General features: G+C 44.4%; 1 protein-coding gene across 2 annotated transcripts in view; it reads left to right on the top strand.

The window, feature by feature from the left end:
- The first annotated feature begins 10,027 nt into the window (after positions 1–10,027).
- NFYC (nuclear transcription factor Y subunit gamma) overlaps positions 10,028–13,132 on the top strand; it is a 63,552-nt gene continuing 60,447 nt past the window's right edge. Inside the window, exon 1 of one of the 2 annotated variants that reach the window (XM_082664528.1) lies at positions 10,028–10,586. The gene's annotated coding sequence lies outside the window, so the exon portion shown is untranslated. Of the gene's footprint in view, positions 10,626–13,132 lie in introns of both variants that reach the window. The other variant, XM_082664530.1, reaches the window with a different exon arrangement.

The following is a 13,132-nucleotide window of genomic DNA, read 5'->3' as shown; positions in this document are numbered from 1 at the left end:
TGCCCAAGATCACAGAGCAAGTTAATGGCTGACTGGATCTAGGTTTCCAATCATGGATCATACTTAAGTGGGACTGACTTAATAACATCGTGCAAGACGCTACTGGCCGTGGCAAAGGGTCTCTGAGAGAAGTGGTGTTTTTGGCATGGCTGCCCCTTTGAAGACTCCAGGAGTTATCCACAATCTTACCTCTCCAGGCCCTCAAGAGACTTGACTACCCCCAGTGGCCTGGGTAGCAACAGGAGCTCACAGAAGTGAGCCAGGTTAGACATAAGGATTCAGTAACAGTTCCTCTGGTATCAGCCAGGATAAATGTCATTAAGAGTCAGTTTTCTTGTTTTGATTGCAGAGCACTTGGGGGGCAGTAAGACAGGAAATGTTGAGAACCACAGGTCTATCCCTCCATCAGCTCCTCTGAAAAAGAGGATGCAGAGGTCATAGTCCCTGACCCTCCTCCCTCCCTAAACTCTACTCTGCAGCAAGGGCACCCTATCCCGGCTCGTCCATTTTGGGCCCCCTTGCCAACTGTGCTCCTTGCTGTATTCCCACCCCATCATTCCGCAGCCCATCCCTTTCAGTCACAACGTGGAGTCAAGTTATCTTGGGAGGCAGGCAGTTAAGTTCTCCATCACACAGTTCTAATAGGGAAAGATGAGGAAGCAAAAGGAGTGGGAGGCTTTCTCTGTGCTTTCTCCAGGGTCTCCCTTGCTCCTGTCCAAATGCCCCAGCAGAGAGCTTAATGTTCTGCTCTGTGGCATCACCCAGCTCAACACCTGCAAACAGCACACCTGGGGAATTAATCCTGGCAGTCAGCTAATGGCCAGGGCAGTGCCATGTCAGTCAGGGTGAAGACAAGAAAACAGAAAACATGCTTGGAATTTCAGAGGTCATTTATTTCAGAGAACTGGTTGGCTTGAGGAAGCAAAAGGGTAAGGTGAGGAAGACTAGAGATTAGTAGCTGCAGGAAGCTTCTACCACCCCTAGACCTGGAGGATCAAATGGAAGGGTGTTTACTAGATCCAGAAGTACACTTGCTGTTGATGCTACTGGAATATTGCTTTTGAAATGATGCTGCTGGCAGAACTGCCAGAGGTCACTGGAGTCTACAGCTATCCCTCCAGTACCACTGACACTTTTGGAAACGCTGAAGGTCTGAGCCCATAACCACCAGCTGCTGCCAGAGTCTCTAGCGGATGCAGAGAGAAAATGGCTTTGCCTCTCCTCCAGCCATCCCATCTCCAGCCAAACAATTTCCCACCTGTACTTCCCCTTGGCTGAATCTGACAGGAAGCCAGCTAGCAAGGGGAGTCTGGGAAGTGTACTTTTCAGGGCCTTTCAGGGCCTGGCACTCTTCAGCACAAAGCAGAGCATGGAAAGGCTAGATTAGAGCTCAGAGCAAACAGGCAAATGACCAGCACAAATGTTATTGAAACTTACAACTAATTTTGGCACCTCAAAGGCCATGTGTATTGAACATTAGTTGATTACCTCATTTTTCCATTTCCCCCTTTGCAACAGCCCCTGATTTCCTTTCTACGATCCATGTGTTTCCAGGACGCTGACTCCATCAGGGAAGCGGAGGGGTGAGCTCGTCAATCTCACTGGCCAGAATGATTGGTTCAGGGTGGTGGTATGAACTCAGCCTGTCCAATCATAGTGAATCTCAGGATTTTCTTCTCAGGAGGAAAGAGTAGCCCGAAGACTAGGAGACTAATGTTCAGGCACATATGGAATGCACGTGCTGTAGCCACTGCTTAGGAAGCTCTGGCATACTGCATCAGGCTCATGTCCCTTAGGGTGCCTACTATTGGTCACAAACCAAGGCCAATATACACACATCATAGAAGAGAAAGAAAGTTCTGGGAATCAGCCACTCTTCTCATGGTCTCATCCTGGAACAGTGGCTTTAAAATATGTTTTACTGTGCCCTCAATAAGAAATAAACTTTACAGTATACATGTAGTTGGATATATAACTGAAACAGAAGTTTCACAGTAGTTTTCACAGTATTTACCCTTGCTATGTGTAATTAGTTCAAATTTTCAATTCTATTCCATTTTTTAAAATAAAGCTGGTTGCAAACTTCTAAGTGATTTTATGGTCTACTAATAAGCTAGGACCTGCAATTTGAAAAACACTGTCCTAGACCATTCCATCATCAATTGCTGCAAAATTTAACTTTGGATTTTAAGCTTCTTAACATTTATGAACTTTCCTGCTTCTGTATCCATATTCTCTGTCTTCTTTTGCTCTGAAGAAAAGTCTCAGGGTCCCAGCTCCTATCAGAGGTCAAACTCTACCCAATCTGTGCCAAGGACCCCAAAAACTTACTTCTGCAGATCTTTTCTCTCTTTTGCATTGTCAATTTCTGCCTGTCTACTGGAATACCTAGTTTACAAAATTGCTCTAGAGTTTTCCTTCTTAAAACTAAAATAAACCAACAAATAAAAAGCTCCCCTTGACCCCATTTCAATTCCTATTTCCTTAAGTTGAAGGAGAGTATATATGGTTGAATGGGACAGGAAACAGAAGGGTGGCCTAGAGAGATGAACTCAGTAGAAGGGGTGAGGACCTTGCCAAGAAGTCAAGAAGTGGGCATTCGAGGGGGAAGAAGGCATCATGATTTGTGTAAATGTATAGAAATCAGAAGTGAATTTCGACCCCAGAACTTTCTTCCTTAAACTCCTCTTTTGGCAATCCTCCTGCCTCCCAAATCTTTGCTGCTGGAGCCTAGACTCTGGAATCATGGAAGCTCAGGTTCAACTCCAGCCCTGAGGTTTCTGAACTGGCTAACTTTGGATAAATTACATCTCTTCTTTAAGTTTCCTCATCTATAAAATCAGTCTAATAAAATCTATCTCGTTGAGTGGGCTAAGAATTAAATGAGATCAACATAGGTTAGCTCTTATTATTATCAAGGCTTTCCCCAATCATTATGCAAAAGCTTTCTCCCCCACTAATAATCATTACCCTTGTGACCACTTGTTGAGCAATCCCTCTGTGCCAGGCAATATGCTGGGGACCTTACAAACAGGGTTTCCAAGCCAAGAAGGATACCCTGGCACCTTCTCACTGCAGAGTTTTCTCCTTCTGATAACTTAACATTTTTAGAGTGTCTACCATGCACCAGGGAGTGGACTGGCTTACTTTCATTCATTCATTCTACAGATGTTAATTTAACACCTACTATGGTGTCTGGAACTTACTAGATGATGGGGATACCAAGAAGAACATGGCCCTGAACCCTGAAGGGCTCACAATCTAGGCACACAGTAAGTGCTATGTAATGAGGGTATTTTATGAGGTGTTCTTTTCTTCTAGCTTCCTGGTCTAGGCAACCCCATCTTTGGCTCCAGACCCCATGGCTGACTGTTTATGACTGTTTTTCTGGCTTGACCTTGGAGCCCTACCTTCAGGACATGCCTTTGGGTTTTTAGCTCCCCATGTGGCCATCAGGATTAAGAGAAAATTTTTGTGTTCCCTGTCTCTCCGTGCCTGGGATCCCCCTCCAGAGGAAAGATACTTAACAGATGTCCAAAAGACAGGTAAATTGCTGGTCTGGCTCTTACCCCAACACACTTTGAACACTTCTCTGTCTTAATTCACTCAGTCTCCTAATTGCTAAATCCAACTGACTTTTTGTCCCTGTGCAGAATCTTTTGCCCCTTTCTCTCTTTTTGGTATCCTATGTTGTTTACCGTTCTTTACGTCTTTTAACTCTACAGCTCAGAGGGGTCAGGTAATCTGTTCAATTTATAAGAAGTAGAGTTGAGACTTGAACCTAGCTCGGGCTGACTCCAAAGCAGACGCAATAGCCAATATTCCACGCTGTCTTCCCAAGCAGATCAACAGTGTGTATTGTCCAATATGTAGTCATTAACTACATATAGTTATTCAATTTTAAATTAAAATCAAATGAGGAAAGAAATTCAGTTGCTCAGCTGTATTAGCTGTCTTCAAGTGCTAAATAACCACACGTGGCTGGTGATTGCTATATTTAACAGCACAGATATAAAACATCTCCATTATTGCAGAAAGTTCTTTTGGATAGTGTTGGTTTAGATAAAGTGTAGGATAGCATTGGGTTAGATAGTGTTCTGTCCTCAGACCCCTTCCCTTTACCCTTTCCCCCCTTATTTATTCTCAGAGAGTGGGCAGCCATTGGTTGGTCTGCCCAACTCTCTGCTCCCACTTTTCTATCCCTATACACTACCGTACCTTCATTCACAGGCTTACAGTGGCTACAGCCATGTGTATACATGATCCTGTACCTCATAATGAAGTTGATTGGTTCAGGGGCAAACTTCTGGCTAAAGTTAATCCAAGGAACAGCTCTCTCTCCCAGGAATTTGAAATTGAGCCCCAAAATCTAGTCACCTGACTGATCTCTTTAATGTACGCAATGTGGGATCTAGGGATGACCACCTTTTCTTTGATTTGGATTGGGAAAACTGGTCTTTAGGGAGGTAAAGAAATCACAAAAACAGTTACACATATTGGAGAGAGTTGGATCTCAGAGCCCAAAGGATGTCTGGGCACTGTGTCCTTCTCTTTCTCTGAGCTCTGCCTTCCTCTGTGATGCCTGCATGCTCAGGCAGGCTCTGTCCATAAAGCAGAAATGATAGCCACCCACAGATCTCTATGGCTCAAGACCTACAGAAGAAATGTCCTGCCTCTCCTATATTTCACATCTTTAGGAAGGCCTTGCTTAGCTTAGTTTGGGTCATGTGCCCATCTGTTCAGAAACTGTGATCTGTCTAAGCAAGGGTTCCTGGAAAACAAAGCCTGAAAAGGGGGTTAAGTGCTAAAGCTTTATATGGGATGCACAGTCCTAGGGCAGTGAGGATAAGGGGATGGGGAAGCAGGAAAAGATGGCAAGCAATGCAAGGAAATGTTTGCTGCTACTTCTTTACGATGAGCTGTGAAGAGACACATCTAGTCTCTGGACAGGTCTACCCACTTGGCCATACAGAATGCCTATAGACGGGTTGTATAGAGAAACTATACCATGAAACCGTCCATCAGAGGTAGGAAGGGAGAGTGGATTGTTCCCCCATTAATCATAGTTGACCCCATGGGCAGTTAAATCTCCTGTACTTCTAGGTTGCTTCATTGACCCCTTCAGCAGCTGCTTAGGAAGCCAGATCTCATGCTCTGTGAGGTGGTGTGTCCTCAGGGTCTGGAAATTGCAGGAGAAGCCAGAGAATCCATATTTGCAACTAGTTGGCCTCAGGAAGTGGAACTGTGAGGCCTCACTCAGAGTTGGTCAGCCACGTCTGTGGTTGAGGTGGAACAAGCAGCTGATGGTCTGGGAGCCAAATGATGCAGAGAGACTCTGAGGAGGCACTGGGCCAAGATGTGGGGATCATTACGATTGGTCAGACTGGGTCATAGGCTTACCCCTATGGCTGATGGGGTGGAGAGGAGGTACTACGATCTCATCCTCCTTCCCCTCATGTCAGTTCAGATCCTCAGAAGACAGACACCTAGACAGGGTTAAATGCAAGAAATGTATCATGGAAAACACCCGTGAGGGAAAATGGGGGCAAGACCTAAAAGAGACCGGGAGAGGACCATCTGACAGTGAGACAGGTCTGACCCTAAGTGAAGAAGAAAGAAGGCGAGAGTTCTAGGTGGAAGCACCTTAGACTGCCGTGCAGCTCCAAGGAAAGGTTGTGAGGTCACTGAGGAGTCCTTGAGCCAACCTGTCCATCAGAAGAGTGTCACTTACCCCAGGAAGAAGTCTGTCCAAAATTCTCTGCTGTGCTCAGTCATCGGCCAGGAATAGCTTGTGGGAAGTGAGGCCTGGGGGTGAAGGGCAATGGATTTCAGACCTCAGCAGCTGGGCTGCAAGTAGAGTGCCATTACCATTGGAAAGGGCAAGGGTGTTGAGCAGGCAAGACAACAAGTGTCCATCCTAGACCTTACAATGTCCCACTCGACACGCTCTGGAGAAGCCCAGAAGTCTTCATCTGGAGATTACCATCCTCCCATGTGGGAAACCTGGGGGTCATACTACACACCTTCATTTCTCTTGATCCCCACCCCTACAGCAGCTGATCAACAGTCCAGTCCTTCCAATCCTACGTTGGCAATATCACCGCTGCATTTGTATTTTCTTCCCTCCATTCTCACTGCTACATATGTGCTCAGGCTCTTGTTACATCTTGTCTGATATGTTGTGGAAGTCTCTAACTGGTCATTCTGCAACCCTATTCCATCCTGTTATCTCTGCCAGATAGTCTTTAAACACAGTTTTGACCATGTCACTCCCCTCTGTAAAAACTTCTATCACTGGGAATGTAAAACAGTACAGCTGCTGTGGAAAACAGTACAGTGGCTCCTCAAAAATTAAACAGAATTACCATATGATCCAGCAATTTCACTTTGGGGTATGTATCCCAAAGAATTGAAAGCAGGAACTCAAACAGATATTTGTACACCAATGTTCATAGCAGCATTATTCACAATAGTCAAAAGATGGAAACAACCCAAATGTCCATTGATGGATGAATGTATAAGCAAAATGTGCTATATACGCACAATGGAATAGTATATTCAGCCATAAATACAAATGAAAGTTTGGTACGTGCTATGACATGGATGAACCTTGAACACATTATGCTAAGTGAAATATGCCAGATATAAAAGGATAAACATATAATTGTATAATTCCACTTATATGATATACTTAGAATAGTCAAATTCAAAGGGAGAAAGTAGAACAGTGGTTCCAAGGAGCTGGGGGAGGGGAGGATGGGGAGTTATTGTTTAATGGGCACAGCGTTTCAGTATCGGATGATGAAAATATTCTAGAGACAAATAGTGGTGATGGTTGCACAACGATGTGAAAGTACTTAGTGCCTGTGAACTGTACTCTTAAAAGTGATTAAAATGGTAAAACAGGGCTTCCCTGGTGGTGCAGTGGTTGAGAGTCCGCCTGCCGATGCAGGGGACACGGGTTGGTGCCCCGGTCCGGGAAGATCCCACATGCCGTGGAGCGGCTGGGCCCGTGAGCCATGGCCGCTGAGCCTGCGCATCCGGAGCCTGTGCTCCACAACGGGAGAGGCCACAACAGTGAGAGGCCCACGTACCGCAAAAAAAAAAAAAAAAAGGTAAAACAAAAAAAACTTCCACCACTAACTCTCCTTACCAGAAAATAAAACCCAAGAGCCTTAATCTGACCACAATGTATTTTTCCAGATGATTTTTCTTCCTTATCCTCTTATTCTATATTTCCTCCATCAATTCCCTGCTTCCTATATTTGCTCTAATGGTCACCTACACGTGGCATGCTCTTCCCCTAACTCTACTCATTTTTTAAATGTCACATCCTCACAAATCTTTCCTGAACTCTTCCCACTATTTCATACTAAATGGAAGAAATCTCTCCCTTTTTGAACTCCCACAGCATGTGAATCTTATCTTTCTTTAGCACTTACCACTCTTCTTTGAGATCAAAGAAGGCACACAATGAGATAGAGGGGTGTAGCTTAAGGTAGTCCAGCTGGTTGTCTAGACAGGTCCCTCTACAGTTCCAAAACTTTAAGGAATTTACCATCATCCCAGAACTGGTCTTCAGCCTTGCAAACTCAGAAGCCTGATTTTAATAGTAAGCACAGAATGGAACCATCTCCCAGGGGGACTCTTGTATTCTCTAAGTTCACAAAAACTGATAGTTACATAAACCAGAATCCAATAGATTAATTTACAATGAAAGATGCAATTATCAAAAGAACTTGGATCCTCTAGGTGACAGATCGCTAAATTCTGTCCCTACAGGAAATACATTTGCTGGGTGAGCGTAGAATCATACCAGGAAAAAACATTGATCTTAAGAAGCATTTCTCAGCTGAGGCAGCCTGAGATATTCTCACCCACTATAGGGATGACATGGACAAGGAAATGTTAATGCCCAGGTTGGCCTGACTGAGACAGGGCTCAGAAAGACAATGCTAATGCTTGCCTCTGTGACTGGGTTGTTTTGAGTCGTCATGGCCGATTAAGCCCGTCGGTTCACAGAATCTCTCTCCAAATAGGACACAGAATGATTGGTTGACAAGATTGATTAGGCTTCTGTTTATTAAATTACAATCACATCTGCCTTGAGATTCCCTTTCATATGAACTGGATCAGAGTCTGGTTTATTTTTTGATCATGCTTGTAGCTAAGCTCTTGGCTTACCCCTACTGATAGCTAATTTCAGAACTGTATTTGCCAGTTTAGGCCAGCTAAGTTATGTTGCAGTAACAAACAACTAAAACAATCTCGGTGGCTTATAGCAAAGGTTTATTTCTTACTCACGTTACATGTCTTGTGTGTCAGCTGTGGCTCTGCACATCTTCATTCTGAGACCAAAGCTAGAAAAGCAGCTCTATTTGGAACATGATCCTCTCAGGGCTGAAGAAAAATATGGTGGAATCATGAGATGGCCCATACATTTCTACTCAGAACTGGATCAAGCTATTTCTACTCACATTTCACTGACCAAAACAAAGCCTAGCTTGATGGCATTAGGGTGAGAAGTATAACCTCCTAGGGACAGGCCAGATGGGGAGGGTTTTAGAAAAGGAAGGGCAGAGAATATTGATAACCACAGTCTACAGCAAGGACTAATATTCAGCCTGTATGTACTAGTGTGACTGACACCAGTTATAATACCGACTACTAAAATACTGAAATACTTTGGTACTAGCTGGTAAATAGCTGCTGTTCCAACTTTCCTGACAACTCCCCTCCCCTGGGACCTACTATTTAAAAACTAGCAACTGAAGGGTTAACACCTAGTACAGAGGGATATCTCTTGGACCCTTCCTGGAATTCACATCTGGTAGGTCAGTGCCTGAGAAGTACCAGTTGTTAAAATATGTTTACTACCACCATTAGCTAATTTCTTCTACTATGTAAATTTTTATTAGTTTAATTCTGAGGGCAACCTGATTTCCACACTCCCAGAGGGAAACTGACTGCAGCCCCTATATACTGTCAATACTTAATTACAAGAATGATAACTAATAATACTAATTTGTGCTGCTTCCTGCACATTTTTCTTCTCTTTCACAAGCATAGTATATGCAATAATTGCTCAATAAACATTTGTAGAAAGACTTAGCTAGCTTTTTCCCATTAGCTAAGCTTATCTATCTCAACATACTATTTCTTGAGTTTGTTTTTAATTTTTTACGCCATTTCTCAGGTCTGAAAAATCATTATCACTAACTTCTTTATAACACTTTTGCAATTTACAAAGCACTCGCCCTTATACTATTTCATTCAATCTCCCCAACACCCCCAGGAGGTAGGAATTAGATCATTTTACAGATGAAGAAATCGAGACTCAGTGAAGTCAGGTGTCTTATAACTAGTTAGGTTTTGTTCATTCATTCATCAAATATTCATTGAATGCCTGAAATGAGATTTATTAAAGTTGGAGTTGAAAACGATTTCCCTGAGTTCAAGTCAAGGGTTTATTCCACTATTCTCAACTACTTTATCACCAGGGTCATAAAATCAAAGGAAGGAAATAATAATAGTGTATTGATTTTATTGTTGAGGACCCCTGCAACCCAAGTCTCAGAAAGGCTGTAAGGTCATTTGTAAAATTCAAGGTAACCACCAGCAGGAGCAGTCTCACTTCTCTTTGCGCCTGTAGCTAATTTTACTCAATACATATTTGATGCATTTATCTACAGGTTTGGGGGCTATTTAAACTGAGTTTCAACACTTACTAAGCTGCGGAGCCTTGATCAATTTAACCTTTTTTGCTCTTCAGTTTTATCACCAGTGAAATAAAAATAATGCTGATGCCTTCGACCAAGTAATTGTGGAGATTAAAGCAGTAAAGTATGAAAAAGATATAATGTTCATTGTAGTTTAGTTTCCAATTGTTTTTTAAAAAGTTTTAAACTGCATTCAAGTGAGAAAAGCAATGTCCATGTCGACGTAAGGTAACAAGTGACCACTATTGGGAAGTGATGCTCTTTATTTTGGAGTATGTCATTTTACAGTTTTGGTGTTATAGCCCTTCTTTTACGGTACTGGTAGCTATCATTAAAGGCGCACTTAATTTGGCATTCCCACGTCGCCCTCCAGCCCCCAGCTCTGCGTCCTCCCAAATAAAAAAAAAAAACTCACAAAAACTTTATTCCCCTAAAATTCAAAAGCTGGCGCACCAAAGCAGAGACCCACAAACACGGAACGCTCCACGCAGGTCACTACCAAACGCCTCCGAATCCCGAATCCCCCAAAGGGGGCGGGGTCAGAAGATTCTCGCCTCTCATTCCGCCTCACAAAGTCATCGCCCCTTCTCATATCTCGCGAGACTTCAGGCAACTAAGCTTCTGCGCAATAAAGACACTGGGAGTCGAAGCGCCGAGGGGAAGGGGGAGGGGAAGGTGAGGGGGAGGGGGGAAAGGGTGCAAACGGCGTGGCCGCCATCTTGTTTGTACCCCCGCTTGGCGCGCGCTCCGTTCTCCCTGACGCACGCTTCCCCCTCCCCTCCGCCGTGCCCAGGTCTCTGCACTGCCCGACTCCGCAGGAGCGCGGGGGCGGCTCCTGCTCTTCCTTGGACTTCTAAGCAGAGGCGTGTGAGTGTGCGGGAGCATCCGCGGGAGGAAGGGGGAGAGGTGAGCGGCGGCGGCGGGGGGAGGGGCGGCGCTTCCCGCCTTCGGCGGAGACCTCACTTCCCTCGCGCGGCTGCTGCTGTAGCTCGGTGCGGCCTGCCCGCCGCCATGTTGTGTTCTCGCCGTGCCCGCCGCTGTCGCCGCCGCTGCGCTCCTGGGGTCCGTACGCCTTGTCGGCCCGACCCGCGGGCTTTCTCCCATTGGCGGAAGGCGACGGCGGGGGGGCTCGCTCGTGATTGGTCGGTGGCGGGGAGGCCGAGGACCTGGCACGTTATTGGTCGCGCTGGCTCTGGCCTAGGGGGTGATGAAGGAATCGGAGGCTGTAGGGATGCGCGCGTCTGGGGCTCTCTGGCTGCAGGGTGATGACCCCCTACGGCGCAGGCGTGGGGTGGAGGTTGGGGGCGAGCCTAGAGGCCTTAAAGGGGAAGAGTGGGAGATGGTCTGGCCAGTACTTCGTGGGTAGCCTGTACATGGCCGGGAGTGGGAGGCACTCCAAATTCCAGAGGTACCCTTCATGGAACGTGCATGGCACGGGATAGGGGCGTGCAAGCGCCAAGGGTGCCAGGTTTGGAAACACTGAAACCCGAGTTTCAGGTTGAGAGGATCTTCGAGATCCAGGGGTGCTAGACTTGGAGTGTAACACAGGGAATGACCCTGATGTCCACGGATGCCAGGTCTGAGGGCATGGTATAGGAGGAGAGGGCATCAGGGCCCTAGAGACATACCCGGCGAACAATAGGATCAGATCAGGAATTTTGCTAGGGAGTCCCGGTTTTGAAACACTGAGGTTTTGGTGGAGCCCTGGAGTCCGTAGTTACCAGACCTGGGCAGTGGTGTGAGGAGCAAATAAACAGACCCAGACTGAGAGAGGGTTTCTATGGGATAGGTGTGCATGGTCTTAATAACTGAATGCCGAGCCTAGGAGGCACAGCATTAAGTAGTGACAGATCTATAGGAGTGAAAAAGCAGAAGCATTTTTGGAATTTTACGATTTGGGGATTATATTAAGAGAGTAGTTATAGATTATCGGGTCTCAGGACCGTGCTGCTAGTTTTGAGATGTTCTACATGAAGTTTTACTGTTCTAGGAAAGATACAGTTCAGGGCTGAGTTTCCAAGTTTCCAAAGCTGCTCTTTTTAGCAAATATCAGATACTTTGCAATTATTTGTTTGAAAGGATATTGTTAGGTTCCTCTTTAGTGGAAGAGCGCTTGACAGAGATCCTGGATCTTGGCTCATTTATTTCCTTTTATATATGACTAAAAAATACACCCACCTTCATACACACTTTTTTTTTTTTTTTTAAATAAGCAGCTGGGAACAAAAATAAGCTCGTGCATAGCTTCTTGCATCTTGTCTTAAGTTAGAGGACTTGTCAACTCTCTGTGGTTCATATTTCAAAAAGCTTTTGTTCAAAAAAAAAAAAAGCTTTTGTTCTAATTGAGAGTTGTTAGAGTCAGCTTATTGGGGGCACCTTACTTTTCCATTGAATTGTGGTAACTTGGATTGTTCTACATTTGCTCCTCCCAAGGTTTGGGGATCATGGAAACACATTTGTTAAACCTCTGTGTTTTCCTAATTTGTTTTTCCTTGTCTGTCTTAGGTGGTTCTTTCAGCTTTAGATAGACGTTACACTTCAGTTTTTATACCATTTTCAAGAAACTCCTGTGATTTTCACATTTCTCAGTTTTATGTGAATGCAACTGAATTTTCAAGAGAAAAGGGGAAAGTGGTAGAGGAAGGGAATTGACATTTTGGAGCACATTTAACACATTTCCTGTTAGGTAGGCATTATCATCCCCATGTTGCAGATGAGAAAATTGAAGATCAGAGAGGTTAAGTAGCTTGTCCAGTGTCACTCAGTGGTTGAGCTGGGATTCAAATCCAAGTTGCCTGATGTCAAAGCTTGTAGTTTTATCTACTATGTCATACTATCAACATAAGCCTGACTTGTCAAACTCCCAGATAGTTTTATATTTCACAGTGGATCATCTTTCTTTGACTTCTGGGTGTTAGGAGTGTATTGAGTGGGGAATTTGAGTAAGAATTTGTATTTATTTGAATAATTACAAAAAGAATTTTTGTACTGTTCAAACCACAGAATGGTAACCATATAGATTATATTTTTTTCAACTAGGTATTTAAATTGTATCCCTTGGTTTCTATTGTGAAGGGAGGGATTTACAAAGTAAACTGCTGGAGTTTTTCTGAACCCAGGTAGATAATGGGGAAAATATGTACAGAAAGCTTAAGAATCTGCATCCTTTAAAACCAGGCTTCAGAATGTTGCTGACATAGTCTTTCTATATATGGAAATGATTAATGCCAAGCAGTGAGGAACTACCAAGTGCATAGTGTAAAGAGCTCACTGGGGAGCTTTTTCAAACATCACCAGTTCTTTAGGATGTTTGTCCCCAAATACTGGGACCTATCTAAAAACCTAGTACCTTCTTCAAACTGTGGGGTGATCCTAGGATATGCTTATCCTCAATGATGTGTAAAATTAAAACT

The sequence above is a fragment of the Grampus griseus genome, assembly GCF_964374135.1.
Source record: "Grampus griseus genome assembly, chromosome: 1".
Lineage (NCBI taxonomy): Eukaryota > Metazoa > Chordata > Mammalia > Artiodactyla > Delphinidae > Grampus > Grampus griseus.
The sequence above is the reverse complement of the archived record's forward strand: the minus strand, read 5'-3'. Positions and strand labels throughout refer to the sequence as shown.